The 23,878-nt window shown below is 49.9% G+C and overlaps 1 long non-coding RNA gene across 1 annotated transcript in view; it reads left to right on the top strand.

Annotated features, from left to right (window-relative positions):
- Positions 1-3,594: 3,594 nt before the first annotated feature.
- LOC147702104 (uncharacterized) overlaps positions 3,595-23,878 on the top strand; it is a 95,161-nt gene continuing 74,877 nt past the window's right edge. Inside the window, exon 1 of the long non-coding RNA XR_015297503.1 lies at positions 3,595-4,219. This is a non-coding gene — a long non-coding RNA (uncharacterized LOC147702104). The remainder of the gene's footprint in view (positions 4,220-23,878) is intronic.

The raw sequence follows: 23,878 nt of genomic DNA, 5'->3' as shown, positions 1-23,878 counted from the left end.
CCGTGCTTATTACCAGTGGCTGTATTCCCTGGAAGACCCTTCTCCCACAAGACTCCACTCCTACCTAGCTGCTTGTGAATGGGATTTCCTGTCACCGCATCACACACCCCTCCTAAATAGCCCCATTACCATGAAGGAACTGGGTGCAGCCGTCAAGAATCTCCCTCTAGGTAAAGCCCCAGGGCCGGATGGGCTGCCTGTACATTTTTACTGTGTCTTCCTCCAGCAGCTGCAGGACCACCTCCTGAGAGTGTATAATTCCTTCACGGGTGACACGGGCCTCACCCCCACCATGTCAATGGCGGAGGTCACCCTTCTCCTTAAGGCGGATAAGGATCCGACGCAGTGTTCTTCTTACCGCCCAATAGCTTTGCTCAAAACTGATGCCAAGATCTTCACTAAAATATTAGCCTCACGCCTTGAGCCCCATCTGCCGGGCCTCATTGACCCTAACCAGGAGGAGTTTATCCGTCACCGGAAGGGCGCGGACAATGTCTGTCGCATAGCGCACCTTGTTAAAAAAAACTTGACGCCTGAATATCCCTACATGCCACCTCTAGCTCGACGCAGAGAAGGCATTTGGCTGGGTAGACTGGTCCTATCTCCGTGCCATGTTGAGTAAAATAGACCTGGGATGGGAGTTTATCTCAAAGATCATGGCGTTGTATGTGGCCCCCACAGCCTGCAACTGATTCAATGAACGGGCCACAAGGCCAATATCTCTGCATCAGGGCACGAGGCAGGGGTGCCCACTCTCGCCCCTCCTCTTTGCGCTAGCAGTAGAGCCTTTGACCATATGAGTGAGGGAACTAGAGGGGATCAAGGGCTTGACCTTTGGAGGCCAAATCCATAAGATTACCCTCTTTGCAAATGACCTCCTGCTCCCACTGACTGAGCCCCAAGTGTCGCTTACATGCGAGGTCGAAAATCTGCAAACCTTTGAAGCTGTCTCCAGCTTCAAGATCAACCTCTCTAAATCGTTCACCCTCAACATCAATATCCCGGCCCCTGGGGCCATAATGTTGAAAGGGTTGACCCCCTTCCAGTGGACGGAGAACTCCGTTGCGTACTTGGGGCTCCAGCTTACCTCCACACTTGCCTCCTGGTCGCCTGTAAACTGGGTGATACTACGCCGATCTGTACTGGCTGACCTTCAGGGATGGAAACCTCTTCTTATTGCATGGCTGGGACGCATCAACATCATTAAGATGAATGTTCTGCCAAGGGTCCTCTGTCTGTTTCAGACACTGCTGACCCCTTTCACGCAGGCAGATATTCAGCGTATCCAGGGAGACTTGCGGGCTTTTGTGTGGAATGGGAGGCAACCGAGGGTAGCACATTTGTTTCTGATGCGCCCGTGGGATAGAGGAGATCTGGCATGCCCAAACCTACATAAATACTATTGGGAAGCGCATCTGAGATACATCTCTGAGTGGGTTGTGCGGGAGAGTGAGAAGCATAGGTTCCACATGGACCGAGCGGTGGCGTGCTGACCACTGTGGGACCTTGCTTGGTTACCTAAACATGCCGACCCCAGAGTGCGTATATCGCAGCGCCAACCAAAACAGTCCTTGACATATGGGACAAAATAGCAGTCAAAAAGAGACTTACCACTTTTCCGTCCCCACACACTTCTATCACGTGCAACCCGGAATTCCGTCCGGGCTTGCTAAAGCAGGCGTTTATTGGATGGAACGATAGGGAGTATCGTGCAATTAGTGCCTTAATTACAGGGGGAGCCCGCAAGTCCTTTGTAGGTCTGAGTTTTCTCTACCCCGCACGGCACGCTATCAATACATGCAACTGCGACACTGGCTCTCTCGCTGTCCCTCAGATCCATGCTGTGGTGACACACCCTTGCACTCTGTTCGAAAAACTGGTGCTGGCCTTTGGGGGCACAAAAGGCCTTATATCTAAGACCTATAACACTCGACTCCGATGCGCACACATCGATACCAGACCGCGTGGCAAAACGCGACCCCGGGAAGAATCTCTACCAAGCAATGGAAGAAACTATGGCAAGATATCCCCAACACATACCGCAGCGTTGCACCCTGTGAAACGGCATACAAATTGATGCAACAATGGTACTATACACCCTCCTGGCTGGCCACCATATACCGCACAGTATCCAACCTTTGTTGAAGATGTGGGACGTAGGAAGGCACTCTCTACTACATATGGTGGTCATGTCGGATGATAGCTAATTTCTGGAAAGAGGTCCTGGGCCACATTAAGGGCGTGGTGGGGGATACCCGATTCCGTTGCTGCAACACGTGGTGGTTCTGGGTATGCACCCCTCTACTCTAGCGGCAATTACTGGGGCAGATTGGGCCCTTATAAGCCATTTACTATTAGCAGCGCAACAACTCATAACGTGCAAATGGTAACAAACCACGGCCCCTTCCATAGCTCAGTGTTTTGTCCGAGTGTGGCATATATTGGCCATGGAGAGACTTTCACAGAACATGGCGAACACTGAAAAGAAATTCTATCGCATTTGGCAGCCATTGATATCCTATTAAATGCGCTTAGAATTCACTTGCTTTAGCCCCCCGAAGCTGAGGCCCCTACAACTTTTGATTGAAAGGCATCTATGCTTCGTCCCTGTGGGTGGTCTCGGGCACCACTATTATCGAGCGGCCCCTCCCCCGCCGGCCCCCTTAATCCCCCACTCTTTCTATTTGGAACACGTGAGACGATTACATCCCATGACACGTCACGACCTGTACAGTTACTGTTACTGTTCTCTTCCTTTTACTAAGCCCACTCTGGCCGTGTTCTCCTCCACGCAAACGTACACATAGGTCATTGGTCACAGTAGGGAGTCAGGGACTACATAAGTCGTCTGGCGATCGGCGCCTCCGTGGCAGAACGACTGCACGCCTTGATCTAATATGCTAGCTGTATTATCCCTCAGGGGCCCGGGTCATTGAACTAGTAAGCACCTGATTACACTATACTGTCCAACGCTTCACATGACCAGTAGGCCTCTTCACAATTTGATCAGTTTCTGGTACAATGTTTAGCTTGATGCAGCCGGCCCGAAGTGGTTTTACATGGCTTGCTGTGTACTTATGCATTGGTAATACTGCTGTGCCTGTTGTCCTCTACGCTGCTGGCCTGACCAGGGTTGTAGGCCCCATGCTGTGTTTAACAGTGATGGCGTTCAATAAAGGTTTTTGAAAATGAAAAAATGCTATAACAAACAAGCTTTAGAACAGGCAAGAAGATGTTGCCAGAATTGCAAGGACAACAAAACTAGAAGACATTTTTTTATGTTAATTATTTTTAGGTTTCGTAACCTGGCGAGGGGCGAAGCCCCTCCCAGATCGAAATCTGTTGTTATTAATAGTGAGGTTAGGACAGCCTCTGTTTCCAATTGGTTAGCTCCATAAATGGAGACTAGCCATTGGGAGACAGAGGCTGTCAATCGCGCTTTCTCTCGAAAACGCGATTCGGGGGCGTTCCTGGTGCTTTTTTTAAGCCCCGCCCCTTTGTCCCGGGCCGCGCTGCGATTGGCTGCCGGCCCGGGACACCCCCGTGACGTCATTCCCCGGGCCGCGCTGTGATTGGCTGGCCGGCCCGGGACCTGACGTGTTTAAAATGGTTGCTACTTTGTCACCAACAACGTGCGCTCCTTTTTGTGCAGGGGACCGCTAACCATTTTTGACACGCAGCCCTGAAATGATTAGATACCTTATATTGGAACACGTCACTAGGGGGGTGCGGACCGCACGGGTGACACCGTCACCATCTGGTTACGCTGTCCGCCACTCCATACCCTTCAGGTTTTTGCTCACCGCAACTTTGTTTACCTTGGACGGTGGCGCGAGGACAGTGTCAGCCTGACGCCACGGGGCCCAGTCAGGTTACGTGCTGACCGGCGCCGCGGGGAACCGTCGTCACATCCTGATTACTGAGCGGGGAGCCGGAAATCAACTTGTGGAGGGCTGGTTGTTGAATTTGGCTTGGCGCGCCGCCCCGCCCGCAAACAATGGTTCTCGCAGCTTCCTGCTGCATCTCGCATCAGCCCGAGCCGGGCCGGGTCGCAGTGTGCTCTCAGCTGCTACACCCTCCCAAATTTAAGTCTTGCCGCAGCTGAGGGAAGGAGTCAGTCACCCGCGATGCAGCGGCCTCCAGGACAGTCTGTCACCGACTGGGCGGTCCCGCTCGGGTCTCACTGGACATCCTGGACGACGCTTCTCCCTTCGGAAACGTGAGTGATAAAAAAAAAAAAAGTTTAGCATTTACTCTTTCATTTGTAATAAGTGCTGCACTGCACCACGTGTCGGCCTGTCGGCCGTTTGTTTTCTTAGTGCTAAATGTCAATACCAGCTTCAGTGAGGTAATGGAATCTCTCACTGCGCTCGTTTTTAATAAAATTAAGAATATGCCTTTAAATTATACCACACTTTCCTGTGCGTGGCGCTGGGCCGATCGGGGTCATTGAGCCGCATTGTGACAAAGTTGTGGTGGCAATCAGCACTGCTCGCACCACAGGGATTATTTAAAACATGTCACCTGAAACCTTGGCAGCTATGACATTCCTGTGTGCGTAGTTTTCCCGATATACTTGTTTTTTCCCAGCATACTGACTTGCATGTTTGCCAATAGATAACAGCTCGCAGGTATCACGCGTCACTGACAGTGGGCGCCGTTATTAGCCAGATTTGTGCCAAAGTCAGCTCGACGAGGGAACCCCGAGGGGGACACTGGAGGAGTTCGCCAGCCATGACGTCTGTACTGCACCTGCTTATTAGCATGTGTTTACTGGGTCATACTGGAGCAGGTAATTTTCGAATGAGCGATTGAGTTCCTTCATTCAGACTCCGGTACCTCGGATCTACAGGGTGTGCACAGGCCGCAGATTTCAGGAGCCAGTTCCGTACTAAGTTTCACAGTACTGGCAGCATTTTACTCTGGTACATGGTATTAATGGAAACAGGGAATCGGCCACCAAAGTGCCGTGCACCACCACTAGACTCACGGTCAGTCTGAAGGCAGATTCCTACCCCCAAGAGGATGAGGATTACTCTTGGATTCAGGATGTTAGAGAGCCATGGAGAAGCATAGAGGAAGGGGTGAAATCAACAAAGGGGTTGTTTGGGACTATCTTCTGTTTTACACGTCGGCAAAGTGTTGCTGGTGTTAACATATCGAAGATGAAAAAAGTTACATATCTTTAGCAATGTTGGCTCCATTGAACTGAGCCATGTGGCCGTGCCCAGGGGGGATGTGTGCAGATATTGGTATCAATCAGCATACTGAGCCCATGGCATGACTGCAGGGCATACTGCATGCCCAGTGACAACTAGGAGCTGGCAAGCCAAGTGATTCACGTGGGCAGGGATATTTTGCCCTGAGCATGTCTGTGGTGCCCAGGCAATCAATTAAGGTACCAGATCTGGTGAAATCCATGTGTATAGCTATTGGGTCATAATGATAACCCTCTTTCAGCAGTTGTTTCAAATTGTATATTCCACATCTATGGTGTCATACATTATTTTTTTTAATTTCCAATATTCTCTGAAATGATATAATTCTGTAAAATGTGACTTTCAGTCAGTGAGGATGCTAGGAAGTAGAGCATTACACTTTAACATACAAAAGTGTTATGAAGTGTTATTTTCATTATGCGTTTTCCTATTTCAAAAACATGTAATATGAAAATGCGTAACAGGTGTGTTAAGAAGTTTAGGTGACATTTACCGCCTCGCCTCTCCTCTATGACTATTTAAACTTATCCTCAGCGGCGCGTGCACGAATTCAAAGCACATTTCATGTGTTTATTTCAGTCACTTTGAGAAAAGCCGAGAACTGTGAGGGAGAAACCATGGAGGGGGGGGGGGTTGAGAAGGCGACGAGGAAAGGGTTAAAAGAGCAGCAGGCGGGGGAGGGGGTGCAGGCGGAGGGGGAGGGATGGTGCAGGCAGAGAGGGAGATGGTGCAGGCAGAGAGGGAGATGGTGCAGGCAGAGAGGGAGATGGTGCAGGCAGAGGGAGAGATGGTGAAGGCGGTGGGGAGAAATGTGCAGGCAGAGGGTGAGATGGTGCAGGCAGAGAGGGAGATGGTGCAGGCAGAGAGGGAGATGGTGCAGGCAGAGAGGGAGATGGTGCAGGCAGAGAGGGAGATGGTGCAGGCAGAGAGGGAGATGGTGCAGGCAGAGAGGGAGATGGTGCAGGCAGAGAGGGAGATGGTGCAGGCAGAGGGTGAGATGGTGCAGGCAGAGAGGGAGATGGTGAGGCAGGGGGTGGTATGGTGCAGGCTGAGGGGGAGATGGTGTAGGCGGAGGGGAAATGGTGCAGGCAGAGGGAGAGATGGCGCATGCAGAGAGAGAGATGGTGCAGGCGGAAGGGAGATGGTGTGGACAAAGGGAGAGATGGTGCAGGAGGAGGGGAGATGGTGTGGACACAGTTTAGAGATGTTGTGGACACAGGGAGAGATGGTGCAACCAGAGGGGAGATGGTGCAGGCAGGGGGTGAAATGGTGCAGGTGGAGGGGAGATGATGCGGACAGAGGGAGAGATGGTGCAGGCAGAGGGGACATGGTGCAGGCAGAGGGTGAGCTGGTCCATCCAGTAAGTTGTGAGGGGGTGACACCATTAGTTACCCGTACCGGGTGACACCAACCCTAGTGACGCCACTGCAAGTGACTACAATATGCCAATATTGTCCAGGTATGATCGCCACTGTGTGCACAATGATTTCATGTTTTGGACATGTTTTAGTTCGAATAAAATGCTCCGAATTCGTAGAAAAATGTTCAAAAGTCGATTCTTCTTTTTGTTTTATTTTTATTTTTTAAATGTTGATACCGACTTAATGGCTATGCAGACCAATGTGTACAATCTCTTAAGAACGTCAACATATATCTCCCTCCCTTTTCTCTCTCTCTATCTCTCCTTCCTTCTGTCTCGCTCTCTATCTGCGTCTCTATCCATCTCGCTGCCTCACTTCCTGGGACCGTTCTGCGTTTAGATACATATGTGTGTTTATATTTTTAATACCCACATACTCTTGTTATGGACGAGCAACTTATCAACTGCGTTGATTTCCTAAACAGTAGAGAGTCCGGCAGGTGGTTTTGCTGAGGAACTCCGTGTATGTGGTCCCCACGGGGAGAGAGAAATCAGCCATCCAAGAAATACTAGGCCTTCCTCGTGCATTTATTTCCACGGAACATAGGAAAGCCGGCATGCAAATATCAAACACTCTTTAGAAATAGCACTCCCTAGGACAAACAGGTGGAAATGGCTGTTTTCTCGCCGCATGGATTTTCTTGGAAATGGAGACGTTCGCCTGCGTCTGGACATATATTCGCTGTAAAGTACTAACAATGTGTTCCCTACGGTGACTGCCTGCACGCCGCAGAGCTCTTTCTGCAGGCATTTATTCAGTGATTTCTGCCAGAGTGCAGGCACAGACAGGCGCGCAGTGTAGGGGAGCGTAAATGTGTCTCAGAGGGACGGACACTCGTAAGCCCTGGCGATTCCAAGTAAAATATCAGGCTAAAATCATAATGTACAGGCAGCGTCATTATGAACGCGAAGAACAGGGGGAAATAGCAGATTTCAGCTGGAGAAACAGTTTATATGACAGGGAACGGGTTTTACAACCACCCTTAGAGTTTCACTCGTGTGCAATGTTCCAAAACTCGAACACACTGAGTGATCCTGGCCAATTTACTTATTTTGCTCCCCAGCCTTCTCTTTAGCTCCAATACTTTGATATACCCAAATAATTAAGATTAACTTACACACATGCTGAGTTACAATAGCATGCTAATGCTATTTCTTAAGAATGGGTAGAACAGTTTACCGGTGGGTACATCACCCCGTCGTAGTGTCGCGATATTCTGTGCCACAGTTAAGGAAAACAAAGCAGGCCAGGCACGTGGCACTAGCAAAATAATTCAGGCAGGATAATGACAATTTCAAAGCTTTGGTGATTAGAGGGCGAGGAGGCGCAATGGCTGAGCGTCACATGACAGACCAAAGGGACAATTGGACGTGTGTCTGTGGGGAGAGTGTGTTGTTAAAAAGCTTTCTATTGCTGCATCTGAGAACCACCGTTTTTTTGTTTTTGGGGCTGTGTGTATTGTAGAGGGCGTTTTCGATTGTGCCACGAAAATAAGTTGCACAGTTTTGCAAGACCGATGTTTCATAGATGCACGTGCAAGCGTAATATGATTTCAAGGATCCTTAAACGCTGTTCGTGCCTTTGAAACTTGCATTCCTGCCGCTATCTCAGCCTGATGTGGTGTTTTTATCCTATTTCACATGGAATGTCAGCCATCTTTGTTCTCCTGCCGTGCCTTTTGGGTGGTGTTTTTCAGTCTGGCCTGTCATGCTTGTCTTCTTCTCAGCAGATCTCCCAGCAGACATGTCTAGCACGGAAGGGGCACGTGCGCCTAATCCAGGCTTGCACACACATAGCAGGTTTATTTATTCTGGGATGTCGATTGTGGGCACGTGCAGAGTGAATCGCTCTCTTCCGGCTTTAGCAGCCACCATTGCTGTTTCACCACTGTCAACTTTAAAATATTCTATCCCAGGGCTATGAAATCTCATGTTTCTTTTTCACTTGACAGTATTCGCTCTTCACTGAAAGTAGCCACGTGCTTCTGAGAAATATAAGCAATAACAGAGATGCTGCTGGGAGCATTTTAGGTAGGCAGCAAACTGGGCACACTTTGGAAAACTTAATTCATGCATTTGTGTGTATGTGGATGGATTTTCAGAAAGTAGACAATATAGGTGTTTTTTTAAGGAAACTGTATGACAGAGTCCACTATTGTATATCTTTTTTAATGTAGCAGTCAATCTTCAAATCTGTATGTGACTTTTTACTGCACTATTATGAGAACTGTTCAGTGCTTTTTATTATTATATTACAGATGTTCAAGTTCTGGGACCATGATTAAGCTATTGCCATTGTAAATGACAATGTAATTTATTTATCTGTTTTCAAAACCAACACGTAAATAAAAATGTTGTCATTTACAATGCCAATAGCTCTAACTTTTGCAAAGGCGAAACCGTTGCATTGTAAATGCTTGTTTAATAGGGTTGTTCAGTTGTACATAATGGTTTTTTTAAGTTTCAAAAACCTTTATTGCATATAGTTAGATGTCATGCAATTTCAAATGAGGCAATTTGTCCTACCAATGCAAATACTCACATAATCACGCATCCCATCCCCTGACCCCTCCCCTATCCCTCCCTACCAAACTCAACTCACCCCCCCTCCCCGCACACTTGGAGTAGCAAAGTCCTTCCAATCAGTTGTGGTATTGAGTCAATATTCAGATGTCCGCTCTCCAAGCGAGAAAATGTCTCTGGGTCCTCTCCCAATAGTCCATGATGATCCGCACCCTCTCCTCCTGCACCTCCCTCTTCTGTTACCCTCCCACATTTTCCCACACATTTCACAATATACCAGTCCCCCGACCCACTTCATTCATTCCTCCTGCGTGTTTCCGTCAGGTCCCTCCTTACTGCTGCCCTGCCTTAGTAAGTAGGATATCAAGAGGCCCCATATGTCCCTAGGCCGCGGCTTCAGCGGTAGTTGCTCTGCGTATTCCTGCAGATATTCCTGCCAGACGGACATGTCATGGAGCCAGTCCTTAAACTTAGGGGCTCTGCCTCTACCCCACCTGCATGCTATCTGTCGTCGCGCTAGGAAATACTGATTGCCAGGAATTTTTTGTGCGGTGTTTGTATGTCATTCATCAATCCCAACAGGGCCCTGAGGGGAGTCGGAGATAACGATATGTCTATCATACTAGTAAACCCTGCGAATACTTCCTCCCAGAATGCGGCTATGTGGGGGCATCCCCAGGCCAAATGCATAAAGTCCGCCCCTCCCTGCCCACATCTCAGACATCTGTCGTCCTCTCTAAGGTGTATCCTATGCAGTCGCTCAGGGGTACGGTATAGTCGGTGAAGGAACTTATAATGAACCAACCTAAGCCTGCAGTTACCAGATATAGCTTCCATTTGGAGACAGGCCGCCTCCCACTGCTTATCCGTCAGAGGGCGGTCCAGGTCCGCTCCCACTCCCGGTGAGCTCGAACAGGGTGAGCTAGTGGGGCTCAATGCACCCGTTTATACAGCAGGGATACAACATGTACAGGAGCCTCGGGTTGCAACATTAAATGTAGTGACGAGAATGTCTCCGGTTCCTGCGGCAACTCCGGTGTTAGGGCTTTGACACTTTGCCTAATGCGCGTGTACAGAAACATCTCCATGAAAGAGTACGCCTGATCCCCAAAAAATTGCTCTTTCGTGCGGAATTTCCCTCCAAGGTATAGGTCTCCCCATGTCCACAACTTCAGCCTATCAAACATCCGTTGGCAACTGTTTTCACCCGTGGCAGGCACTAGCGGGCAGTGGCGCAGGGGCACTCTGGGGGAGTACATCAGTTGTACACCCTCCGCTTTCGCTAACCAATTCCACGCTCGGACTGTGCAGTCCACTGTGGAGGGATCTACGTTCCGCGCCCTAGAAGGCGTATACACATATTCAGACGTCGGACAGGGGTCATGTATCCATCCTCAACTGCAAGGTGAGGCATATATGGGGGTGGGTGAAACCAGTATACCACAAAGTGTGCCTGTGCACTATAATAGTACTGCTCAAAGTTAGGGACGTCAACCCCTTCCATACGATACGGCAACATAAGTGTAGTTAGCTTCAGCCGTGCTTGCTTACCCCCCTAAATAAGACGCACCAACTGTGAGTGGAGCGAATGGAAAAAGAATGCGCCCGGGTGGTACGGAATTTTATGAATCAGTATAAGAACTTCGGAAGTATGTTCATTTTAATCAATGATATCCTCCCAGCCATCGAGAGGGGCATCCTGATCCACTTGCAAATGTTATCTGTCACCTTATCCATGGCCTACCCGAAATTAAGCCTCAATAGAGCCTTCCTATCCCTGGTGACCTGAATGCCCAGATACTTAAAGTCATCTGACTCCCACGTCAGGGGGTAATCGAACTGGTGAGGTCGGGTACGATCGGTCAGAGGGAATACAGCCAACTTTCCCCAGTTTATTTGCACTCCAGCCACCGCTCCGAACTTGGTGATTTCCCTCAGTATGGGCTTGAGATTGTCTTGTGGCTTGTGGACATACAGCGTTATGTCGTCGGCATAGAGCGACACTAGCAACTGTCGGGCCGGGTATATGAGGCTTCTGTGGTTAAGGTGCTGTCGTAGCTTTGCAGCCAGGGGCTCTATTGCTAAGGCAAATAAGACGGGGGAGAGTGGACACCCTTGCCTCGTGCCCCTGGCTATTGGGAAGCTTGCAGACCTGGAGCCATTAAGGAGGACTCTGGCACATGGCTGAGTGTATAATAGCTGAACCCAATTGACAAAAGAAAAGGGCCTCTCCATATGAAGGAGTACCCCCATCAGGTAGTCCCATTCTACAGAGTCAAACGCTTTGGTGGGGTACAAAAAGACCACCACCGCCGCGCTCTTAGGGTCAATGTCCTGCAAGACAGCGAATAGCTTTCGTAAATTGTGAGCTGTCGCCCAATGGGGCACGAAGCCCGTCTGGTCAGGTAATACTGAGTGTGGCTCACTGGTTAGAGGAGGCAGACTTGGAAGCAGAGGTCAGCCCGGGACCAGGGTTCAATTCCCCGCCTCGGCGGGTCTTGGGCTTAAAATTCCACGGACTCGACAATTCTCGCTCCGGTGCCTACTCGATTCACGGGTTCACACTCTGCGACTCTGGGCAATAGCTTGCTTAATCTCCACAACGGCCCCTCGCGGTGGGATGCCTGGCTTTCACCTTGTGGATACCCTGCTGGGGTTATCTCACAGGGGAATACCAGGACGGGTTCCCTAAGCAAGCGCTTAGATACCGGGTCGGTGATTTGCGCTATATAAATACATGTACATTTACATTTACATTTACTAGTTTTTCTAAGAGTAAAATAAGCTGCGTTGCCAGTACTTTGGGTAGGATTTTTGTATCACTATTGAGGAGTGATAAAGGTCTATACGAATCACAAAATAGCGGTGTCTTGCCGGGCTTTAGTAATGACATTATCTGTGCCTCCCTCATGGTGGCCAGCAGGCAGCCCTCCTCCAGAGCCTCGGAGAACACGACCTTAAGTATGGGTGCAAGGGTAAACACAAAGGTCTTATAAAAGTCTATAGGAAGACCATCAGATCCCAGTGCCTTTCCAGACGACATGGTCATAATGGCTTCCGTAATCTCATCGACCTCCAGGTCAAGCGATAAGAACTTGCGCTGTGTGTCTCCAAGCCACGCCCATGCTATATCACCCAGATAGTCTTTAAGGTCTAGTGGGGCGCCCCTCTGCGATGTGTAAAGCTGTGTATAAAATCTCACCATGATTTCCATTTGGTCTGGGAGATCCCTCCGCACATATCCCTGTTAGTCTTGCAGTTCCATTACATAGTTCTGAAACCTAGGGGCTCGTATCGCGCCAGCAAGTGCCCTACCCGGTCGATCTCCCTCCCCATACACCCGAGCCTTATGATGTTTCCCTCAAAATTTGCTCTCGCTATCCTCTGCATCCTCATAAACAGATACTTTCTCTCTTAATTTAGCATGCAGTTACCCTGAATCCCCGCCACCTCCAATTTCCCTTCCCAGAGCTTTCAGTTCCACTTCCAATGTTTGCAGATCCCGTCTGAGGTCCCGAAGTAACCCCCCCTTTGGCAATGCACCGCGGGCCAGGTGTAAGGCTTTGCCTATCCAATGTGACATGCCGCTTGTTACCAGCACATAGTTTAATCTAGCCCATGTATTGTGCACTGCAGAGTGGTGTGTCCCTTCTCTTTTAACAGGGTGAGGGGCCGCCATGCATCTAGTAAGTAATCAGACTCCAATATGTCCTGCTACGTGTCTGGTGCGATAGTGTAATGTGCTGCTACAGCATTGGAACGGTCACGCCTAGGCTCTATAACAGTATTAAAATCCCCCCCCCAAATCACATAGGTGATTCCCAGCGTGTTAAGCTTGCCTCTTAGTACAAGAAGGGAGTGTACATCATCTATATTAGGGTCATAATAATTCGCACTCACAACGTCCTGAAAATTCAGCCTCCCTCAAAGCAAGCAGTACCGTCCCTCCGGATCAGTGTCCATTCCTCCCAGAACAAACCTCACCCCTTTCCTGACGAGTATGGCAACCCCTCTGGAGTAACTGGAGTAGGAAGCAAAGCATCTATGAGAGGCCCAGAGTGTGGCAAACGGGGATGTCCCTCCATGGGGGAGGTGCATCTTGATGGCAATGTGGACTTGATGGCGCTCTATATAACTCAATACATGCCTCCGCTTTCTAGGGTCATTGAGTCCCCTAACATTCCATGTCATTACGTTCAGACCATTCTGAATACCTGTACTATGGGCCATGTTTCATACACAACTCAATCAGCCACCTGCTATTATCATACCCACCCTGCTCAATCCCCCTGTGTGCTCGTGCCCTCCCTCCCCCCCTATCTCCACCCACACCGGCTCCCCCAACTTGCCAGGAATGTCCCTCCCTCTCCCTCCAGCCATACAACTCAATAACATCCATCCACACACCCACAACCCGATTGCAAATTCTAAGTCAGGTGAATGCCCTCCCGAGGGGACCGCTAGGGCCTCCCGCACTTCACTCTACCGTATTATTTCACCCATCTGGTCCCCCGAAACCTCGGAGTACTCAATGACGGGACGACGGCGAGTGCCCAGGCGGCAATGTCAGTTTCAACCTTTAAACACACAAAGAATATACATCACCATGACGTCTTCCCTTAGTTCAGCGCTACGGTCCCGCTTCAGATAGTCTTCACCTTGCGGGGGAGAGTTGAAGAGGTGCTGATTTCCCCAGTGGTTGATCTTCAGTCTCGCAGGGTAGAGCATGGCGTATGTGATCTCTTTGGCCTGCAATTTTTTCTTTACCACCGCGAACTTTTGCCGGGCTTCCTGCGCTGCCTGTGTGAAGTCCGGGTAGAACGACAGAATGGTGTTGTCATAGCGTACTTCCCCTTTCTCTCGGGCCAGGCGCAGCACAGTGTCTCGATTGCGATAATTTAAAAAACGCATGATCACAGGCCGAGGTGGGGCCCCAGGTGGAGGTCGCGCCGCCAAGGATCTGTGCGCCCTCTCAATCGACATGTGGGCGGAAAAAGAGTCTTTTACAAATAGTTCCCCCAGCAGGCGTTCCATAAAGTCCTCCAGCCTGCCAGTGTTGGTCGATTCGGCTAGGCCTAGTAGTCTCACGTTTTTTCTTCGAGAGCGGGCTTCCAACTCCTCATTTTTATCCGCAATGACTTTCAATAGTTTGTCCATCTGTAGCATGTGTTGTTTTGTGGTGTCTGCTCCGTCTTCCAATGTCGACACTCTGTATTCCGCCTCCTTCAGCCGTTCCTCGTGCTTATCCAGTTTCTCCACCACTCTGTCCAGCCGGTTATTCATGGCATCCATTTTGGAATCTATAGAGGTGAGGCTCTGTTGCATGCCCACCAGGAGCGCCTTCCAATCATCCTCGCACGCTTCAGGGGTATCTGGGTCAGTGCGATCTCTGGAGCTGGAGCCGACCGTCTTTCTGGCAACAAAAGATAACTTTGCCTGCTTGGGCTCAGTACGCCCCATGATGAGGCGCCAGGGGGGCCAAAGCGCGCCCCGTGTGGGAATATCGTGAAGGCCGTAGTTGGGGAACCCTTTCGCTCTTGTCGCCTTCCTCCACACTCCGATGGGACTCCACCGGTCCGGGTTTCACCCTTCCCTAGTCTGGGTCTCAGGGCAGCAGTAATTCAGCAAGTCCACAGTGCGGCCTCCCAATCTCACAGGACAGCCGCAGCCCCCACTGGACAATCAAGCGCTGTCCCAGCTTATCGCCGCCAATGGATAGGCCACAACAGCTCCCCTTCAAAATGGCGTCCAGCAGCCCGCCCGGTAGTGCCAGTGTCCTCAGCGCCGCCGCTGCATGCAATGTCCTCTGCGAGCTAGTGAACTCAGCAGTGATCACCCTCGGCAGGCCCTTCTGCCCAGACAATGTGTCTCCTCCGCCTCTTCAATTATGTAGTGCCCAAGTGCTCCACCGCAAGTACTAGGTTGTAGGCCGCCCACAGTGCCTCGCCCTCTCCCAGTGCTCCAATTCAAGTAGTTGCTCCTCCAGTGGTCGCACTCACATCAGTGTGTTATCCGCCAAGGGTTCGTCCTCCCTGGGCCGCTCCTCCTCGCTTTCCCCAGCTCGCAGCAATCACGGCAGCAACGGGATCAGGCCTGTAAATCCGCGGCCTCGCGTAGTTTGGAACTGCCAGCCCGCGCTCTAGCACTTTCGCCCCTCCGTCTCGCTTCCAGCTTCAGTGTCATCCCGCTCCGTAACTGAGTGTGGGAGAGCCTCCAAAGTTGGTCCGCAGCAGCACTAGACGTTCCGCTGATGATTGTGGCTAGTTTGTCCTGCAAGGATGGGGGTTATGTGTAATACACCGCCCAGGTCGGCGGGAGCCGGACTACAGCGCGGCCATTAAGGTCAAGCGCCACGTGGTGCCCCCAATTGTACATAATGTCTTATTGGTTATATATAAGATAACATAAATGCTTCTAACACTTTTTCATTAGAACTTTTCAACATGCTGCACAGCAGCTACACTGGTCTAGAACATATCTTAATGACATTGACAAAGCCAATAGCTCTGGCTAAGCACTTATAAGGTCCCAAGGGCGAGACCTGTTGGCTATGCCAATGTTTGTTTTCTGATGTTGAACAGCATTGGCAAAATAAGTTAAAAAAAGCAAGACTTATTGGCTTTACCACTGCTTGTTACACAGGTCTATATTGTAACTAGATGCCTGCTACACTTCCCTGTAATAATATAATAATCCACCTTTGTAAAGCGCAAACAATCACCCGCAAGGGTCTCTAGGCGCTGGGGGCCATCGGGAAGATTAAGCAAACTATTGCCCAGAGTCACATGGTGCTGGGCTAATCTGCTGCCGGGGATCGAATCGTGATGCCCAGATTCCAGAGTCAGTCGCCCTGGCCGTGGCACCACACCTCTTCCCTGTAGGCTTGTTTACATTCATAACGACCAGGGCACGAGTCGGGGTGCCACGCGGGTGGACGGCAACCCTCCCACTTATTTCCGAGGGTTTTTCAGGGTGGACGCTGTCCACCCTGCTAAATCAAAACCGAGTCCACCATTACAAAATGGGAGCGCGGCGCGCACAAAGTAAACAAAGCATTTCCGAGTGGGCGAGTGGCTGGCTGAATCCGGAAGTTACCAAGCACGCCGGTCACCACGCCCCTGCACCTACCAGGTGCACCGTTGCCAGGGTACCCAATAGACGCCAAGATCCGACCTCAACCAATGAATGGGTAGGTCTGCAACTCGGCAGTCCCGCCCACCTGCAACATGCCTTTCCAGCCTAAAGTCCTCTCAGTTTACAACCCAAATATCGCCCTTCCTTAAGACACTTTACACAGCAGCAAGGGAGGAAGGTTAAAGTCAGTCGTTCCTCACATCCTTAATACCGCCTCCTGCTCCTTTTCCTCAATACACTTCCCTGGGCCATCTCCCGGTTTCGTTTCCTCGGAAGCAAGGCGTTTCTGCCCGCGAGTTTACCCTTATGCGTCACAAGACCTACTTGTTAGTTTCGATTCCTCACGGCACTCGCGGTCACTCCGAGGCAGCCGGACAAAGCGCACCGAAGCAGCTCTTTAGACATAGGTACCAAGTTATGTACGGCCCTGGGTCCTCGGTCCCGAGCGCCCATAATTTTTCAGCTAAGGGAACCACCGACCCCCAGACATCCACCCCTCCCCCCCCCTCGCCTAGCAGCAGCAGTGTCTCAGCTGAAGTGCAGAGAGGGCAGTGTGCAAATGAGCTGGGTGACCAAATGGCTCCAAGCATGGTGGACGGCGTCCCCCCACTTATTTTACCAGGGGGACGCTGTCGCCCCTGCCAAACAGCTGTACTTCACTCTCAGGCCACTGGGACGAGATCGGAGCGCACCTCCCGTGACGTCACTTCCTGTCGTGACGTCACTTCCGGTGACAGCGTCCCCCCCCCCACTTCTCTTTTTAGGACTCGCGCCCTGATAACGACCATTTTTTGTTAGCCAGCTGCTAAGTTTCCTTCTGCAAACAGATAGTGAGGGGTGTGGCTTCTGTAAATATGCGGAATCGACAGCAGCCTTAGTGTAAGAGGGCATATTTAGGCGGTGCTCCCGTTCAGAAATCTCTAACGAGGCAGGCCTCACAAAAGTCTCTTGTGTTTCAGACACATCATCTTCTCTCCACACCCTTATTTCAGCTTTGCTGTTACGGTGACCGGCCGTCCGTAAATTTCACGGACCGTCCGTAACTTGGACCTCACGTCTGTTGTCCGTGATAATCCCTTTTATGGACACCTTTTGTCCGTAATTTTGGACATTGCAGGGAGCAGCACTGTTCCCCTGCATGCAGCCTTAGTTCCCTGACGGGCCGCCTTGCACCCCTCCTCGGAGCACAAGCGCAGCCCCACCCTGTCCTTTGTTATTCTGTATGCTGGCTGATTGCCACATACAAAATGACAATGGGCCAGTCTGGGATGTAAAGCATGTGGTGGGCCTCCCCAGCCTCCGTCTAGGGCAGGGTATACTGTCAGATTGAAGAAATGTGCAAAAACGCAAATGCTGCTAGGCGAGAATCCAGTTCAAGAAAAGAAACTGATGAAAGAAGTTAAGAAGAAGGGGCTAGAGTTCTTTCATAGTCTCATAATTTTAGAACTGATGCATTAATACATTCAAGGAAGCCATGGTTGCTGCTTTTGTATTTTATGCAACTAACAACCATTGACAGAGCCAATAGTTACGGCTTTTTATAGGTGTAATGTTACTTGTTGTGTTCTATATCTGGATACAATGCCAGAAGATGCAAAATATCAGTCGGGCGGTTCACTATACTAAGCACAGATTTTTAGCTTAGGTGTTTTAAACCATGCCCTTAATTACATCGACAACCCCCTTTGGAGAGACCCCCCAGTTTTTTCATCCCACTTAAAACCCTGGAAACAGCACCATGTCACAGTTACCTCACATCCTGGCACTGTGCATCATGCATCACTCACAAATTACACTTTTTCAGATTGCCTATGTGCAGGGGCATAGTGAACCATACCTCTACCCCACCCCTTGCTTTATGAACTACAGCAAGGGTGACATTCTTGATGGGCCTCTTCTGTCTGCAACTCTGCAGACAAAGGCTAAGTTCACAATTAATATGAAAAGGTGGGCGAGTGAGTAAGTGAAGGGATGGGTGGATGGCTGGATGGATTAGTGAAAGGGTGAATGGATAAATGAAAGGGTGAATGGATGGATAATGAGAGAAAGGATGGATGTATGAGTGAGTGGAAGGATGGATAAGAGAAAATATAAATAGATGGATGTATGGGTGGAAGGGTAGCTGAATGGGTAAAAGGAAGGGTGGATGAGTGAAAGGATGGATGGATGACTGAAAGGCTGGGTGATAGGTGAGCGAATGGGTGTATGGATGAGTAAAATGATGGATGGATTGATAAGTGAAAGGGTGAATAGATGGACGGATGAGTGAAAGGTTGGTTGTAAGGATGGATGAGTGAGTGAAAGGGAGGGTAGATGGACAAAAGGATGGACAGATGAGTGAAGGAGTGAAAGGGTGGATGTAAGAATGGATGAATGAGTGAAAGGGAGGGTCGATGGACAAAAAGATGGACAGATGAGAGAAGGAGTGAAAGGGTAGATGTAAGGATGGATGAGCGAGGGAAAGGGAGGGTAGATGGACAAAAGGATGGACAGATGAGTGAAGGAGTGAAAGGGTGGATGGATGAAAGGATGGATGAATGATAGGGTCAATGGATGGATTCATGAATGGATGAGTAGATGGATTGGTGAGTGGATGGATGGAAGGGAGGATGGTTATGTGAAAGGGTTGATTGGAGCAAGAAACGGAGAATCGATGGATGACTGAAAGGGTGAATGGGTGGAAGGATGAGTGACTTGCTGGATGGATGAGTAAGTGAAAGGATGGCTGGATGGGTGAATGGGTAAATGGCTGGATGAAAGGATGGATGGATGAGTGGAAGATTGGATGGATGAGTGTATGGATGCATAGGGTGAAAGGTGGGTGGATGGATGAGGGAAAGGGTGGATGAAGAGATGGATGAGTGAAATGATGGATAGACGGATACATGATGGATAGGTTTGCAAATGGTTGAATATGTTTGAATATGGATGAGCTTACTTATATACTATTGTGCGAGAACTCTGATGTGCCTGTAAAACTTACCTTTTGTTCTGAAGTTTTGTCCTGAATTTTGACCTACTGTCCTGAATTTTTGTCCTGAATTTTGACCCTTTGTCCTGTATTTTTACACTCACTGTCCTGAATTTGCACCCATGACAGTTGGTCACTCTATTTGCTGTCAGGATGCAGCCCACCTCCAGTGTGTCAGAAAGAGAGCCCTAGCCGGAGATTCACTTTAGGCAACCATCCACCACTTTCGGACAAATCTGGAGGCAGGAGGAATTTAGACTTGGAGGAAGATTCAGTCCCTATTTTCTGGTGAACCTGGAAGCATGGAATGCTTTAAAATAGGGTTGGAGCCCCTTTTGCCTGCAGCCTCGCATAGGGTATCCTTGCATTGTTTGGAGAGAAGCACGACATTCCTACACCATGAAGTGAACAGAGAGGCTACTACTGTGGGTATTAGGCCCTGACAGCTGTGGCTTTCCTTCATCCAGGGCCTGCCCCAAAGTTTTGAGAGAGCGTTGTCATCCCCATGAAGCCTTTCTGATTTGGCAGCCATCTTTGAACCTGCCACGCTGGAGTGCCTCTTTGACATGTGATTACAAAGACGGTACTTAGTTCGAGAGCTTCCCCCCTGCTTTGATAACTTATGCCTACTGCTGAGTGAAATGCAGCACTGAGGCCCGTGGTAGACTAACCCACCATTGAAGCGTCACTAGTAATGCTGTCTTCTATAAGAAAGTCACATTTGCTGGCCCCTTCAGTAAGAAATAAGAAAACAGCACATTCCCTGTCGCTTTATTTTGTTGGAGTGAGATTTTCTATAATGAGTGTGCAGGGAAAACTGGGCTATCATTGTTTATACTGTTCTGAGCTATTTCCCTTGGCAGCCCTTGCCAGTTGCCACTGTGTTTAGTTTTGAGACGAAAAAAAGGGAAAGCAGTTAAAGAGCTCACACAGTACCAATGATTCAAAAAGGTCACAAACATATCTAGACCCCAATAACCGTTTTTAAGTTATGACTACCCAAAACGCTTAGGATTCAACCAGTGGTCGAAGTGGGGAAAAAAAGTAGGGGAACTGTGGGTGGAGAATCAGGGGGCGGGAATAACCGAAGATTGAATCAGTGGGCGGAGTCAGGGGTGTGGCTAGAAATAGCAAAACATACCAATTTTTAGTACGTTTAGCATTTCACTGACCCGTTACAGCTTATAACATTATTTAATTAAAAGAATGGATATGTTTATTTGAGGTTTAATTCAGGAAAAAGCAAACACTCATAGGGAATACAGGTTTATGTAAAGCATGTGAAATATAAGCAGGAACAACATGTTACCTTAATGCTTTTACGCTCATTGTTCAGAAATCCATGATTATTTTTTGTCTCAAACATTGAGGTTATGAATGCAGGGCTCCTCCTATACAAATGTGTTAAGCAGGGCTCAGAAGAGAAAGGGACTCTTCAGGCGAATCTAGACACACGGAAACCCACAAAGGCTCCTTCATATTCATGTCAGCCAGCTAGCTGCTCAATCATAATATAGCCAAAAGAACAACTGGTGGGCAGAATGCAGAGCAATATCATACATTCACCCCAGTGCAGAGAGCTGGGCCTAAATCCATTGTTTATTTGCTCGCCATTCCAGTTTGGACCCAGCCTTATGCAAATCAGTCTTGATCCTGCGCCCAATGAGAGCAGTCTAGCCCGAACTGCCAGGCCAGGTCCTCCCTGGACTGGAAACAACATCCTAGGACCGGTTTCGTCAGCGCTGCGGGTGATCCATTGTGCAAGGTTGGTGGCTGCTTGGTTTGGGTCTGATGAATAGGCAGGGGGGTATTGGTGGAGCGATGTGAGAAGCTGGTCGGTGGAGATTTTGTTCCAGTTTCTGCGGGGAATTTGTTGTGGGTGGTTGTGGGTTGTAGTCTTTTTGTAGTTGAAGTGCACGCAGCTGTGGTCTGTCCAATGGAGAGTTGTGGTGTGGTTGAAGGAGATGTATTTACTGGATGTAAAGATTGGGTCGAGCGTGTGTCCGGCACAGTGGGTGGGGGTGTCGACAAGTTGTTTGAGTCCAAGATTTCCAAGGTTGTCCAAAAGGGTGGTACTGTTGTTGTCGTTGTTCTTATCCAGGTGGAAGTTGAGGTCGCCTAGTAGAATGTAGTCCTCAGAGGGGAGGGCGTGTGGGCTGATGAAGTCAGTGATGTCATCACAGAATTGTGTGTGGGGTCCTGGTGGCCTGTAGATGAGGGTGCCTCTGAGTGTGGTCTTGGGGTCGATGTGGATCTAGAAGTGGAGGTGTTCGGCGGTTGCGAGGTTGTCATCGGAACTGGTTGAGATGCGAATGGTGTTCTTATGAACAATGGCAATGCCTCCTCCTGTTTGGTTGGTGCGGTCCTTACTGATAATCTTGTAGCCGTCAGGGATGGCTATGGCGATGTCGGGTGTTGAAGAGGCATTCATCCAGGTTTCTGTGAGGAAGGCGACGTCCGGAGCTGTGGTGTCAAGTAGATTCCAAAGTTGGATGGCGTGACTGTGGACAGAACGGGTGTTGATAAGGATGCTTGGATGGTTGGAGCCGGTGTTCTGTTTGGTGATTGTGGATTTGGTGAGGGTCCTAATGCAGGCAAACTTGCAGGAATTGCAGGTGAAAGGTCCATGGGTGAGTCCAGGAGCGGCTTAGTAGCAGTTTGGTGGTTGGCCGGGGTTGAGGGCTGAGAGGGAAGAGGCGTCGTATGAAATGCGGGAGGGGTGGGCGGTGCGGGGGCCAGGGGGTCTGGGGGCCCGTCACTTCTCCTGCCCCTCACTTCTCCTGCCTATCACTGCTCCTGTCCTGTTCACTGCTCCTGCCCTGTTCACCGCTCCTGCCCTGATCACCGCTCCTGCCCTGTTCACCGCTCCTGCCCTGTTCACCACTCCTGCCCCGCTCACCGCTCCTGCCCCGCTCACTGCTCCTGCCCTGTTCAATGCTCCTGTCCTGTTCAATGCTCCTGCCCCATCACCTCTCCTGCCCGTCACCTCTCCTGCCCCGTCACCTCTCCTGCCCCGTCACCTCTCCTGCCCCATCACCTCTCCTGCCCCATCACCTCTCCTGCCCCATCACCTCACCTACCCGTCACATCACCTGCCTGTCATGTCTCCTGCCTGTCATGCCACCTGCCCGTCACTTCTTTTGCCCGGTCACCTCTCCTGCCCTGTTGCCTCTCCTGCCCTGTCGCCTCTCCTGCCCCCTTCACTGCTCCTGCCCCCTTCACTGCTCCTGCCCCCTTCACTGCTCCTGCCCCCTTCACTGCTCCTGCCGCCCCCTTCACTGCTCCTGCCGCCCCCTTCACTGCTCCTGCCCCCTTCACTGCTCCTGCCCCCTTCACTGCTCCTGCCCCGTTCACTGCTCCTGCCCACTTCACTGCTCCTGCCCCCTTCACTGCTCCTGTCCTTTCACCGCTCCTGTCCTTTCACCACTCACACCCGGTTACTGCTCTAGCTCATGGCCCGTCACCTTCTCTGCCCCGTCACCTCTCCTGCCCCGTCACCTCTCCTGCCCCGTCACCTCTCCTGCACCATCACTTCTCCTGCCCCGTCACCTCTCCTGCCCTAGTACCTCTCCTTTCCTGTCGCCTCTTCTGTCCGGTCACTGCTCCTGCCCAGCTCACTTCACTCTGTGTACAACATTGACAAAGGTGTCAAGCAGTGCTGGCTGGTAAAGTTTGAAAATGGTGAGGTGTAAAATGAAGACACCAATTATCAATTAGTGAGCAAACATAAGTAGGCATAAGCTAAAGAGGAAGGGAGGCATGGTATATTGTTGACTGGACAGGATAAGCCTGGTACCAATAGTGTAGCGTAAAATGAACAGTGTTATTAAACAAAAGAGAAAAAGTTAAAAAAGCTTGGTGCTGGGTACTTTTATGATACGTCTTATGGGTCTACCAGCACAATACTCTTGAGAGGTCAAAACGTGTCATTGCTAGCTCTTTCAAATTATTCACAAAGAAACATTATTTTGCACTTCATGTGTTTAACGCAGTTCTCGCTCTTTTGCTCTGCAAAGCGATGAGAAGAAAGTATTTCAAATCACGTCATTTGAAAACACACACATAGCCATTTAACATTTCAGCCAGGGCAATGCCAAATACTTTAAACTCACCAGGGCCTGCCTATGTTGACTTTCAGCCAAGCACAAAAAGACAGTAAAAAGGTTTGCATGGCGTTCTGCAGTCATACAGACAATTCCAACCCTTCTCTTATAATGGTGCACAGATTCCTCGCTGCACTCCTGGCTCTTCTAATGCACCTCCGCAGGTTGCTAAAGGAAACAGCAGGCTGCGCGCAGCACGCCGTGGCACTTCACCAGTGCATCTGTTTCTAAGTTTTGAAACCCATTTCACTGGTGAAATTAAATCCTGACTAGAATAAATGTTAGCCTACAGCAGCACCCTGAAGTGAGAGAAGGAAAACAGACATAGTGGCTGATGTGTAGTCACTATGGTAACACGTAATTAAATTCGCACATGTGAGCCCCCTACTAAAAGTATGTGCCAGGAGTTGCTGATACAATTGTGCCACAGCATCCTGTCTGCAAGATATCGACGGAGCTCACTTGGGGAGGCTGATCGGTGCTGAGGAAGTTGTTCTGCAATCACCTT

Source organism: Lissotriton vulgaris, chromosome 7 (genome assembly GCF_964263255.1).
Source record: "Lissotriton vulgaris chromosome 7, aLisVul1.2, whole genome shotgun sequence".
Classification (NCBI taxonomy): domain Eukaryota; kingdom Metazoa; phylum Chordata; class Amphibia; order Caudata; family Salamandridae; genus Lissotriton; species Lissotriton vulgaris.
Note: the sequence above shows the minus strand (reverse complement) of the source record. Positions and strands in the feature narration are given on the sequence as shown.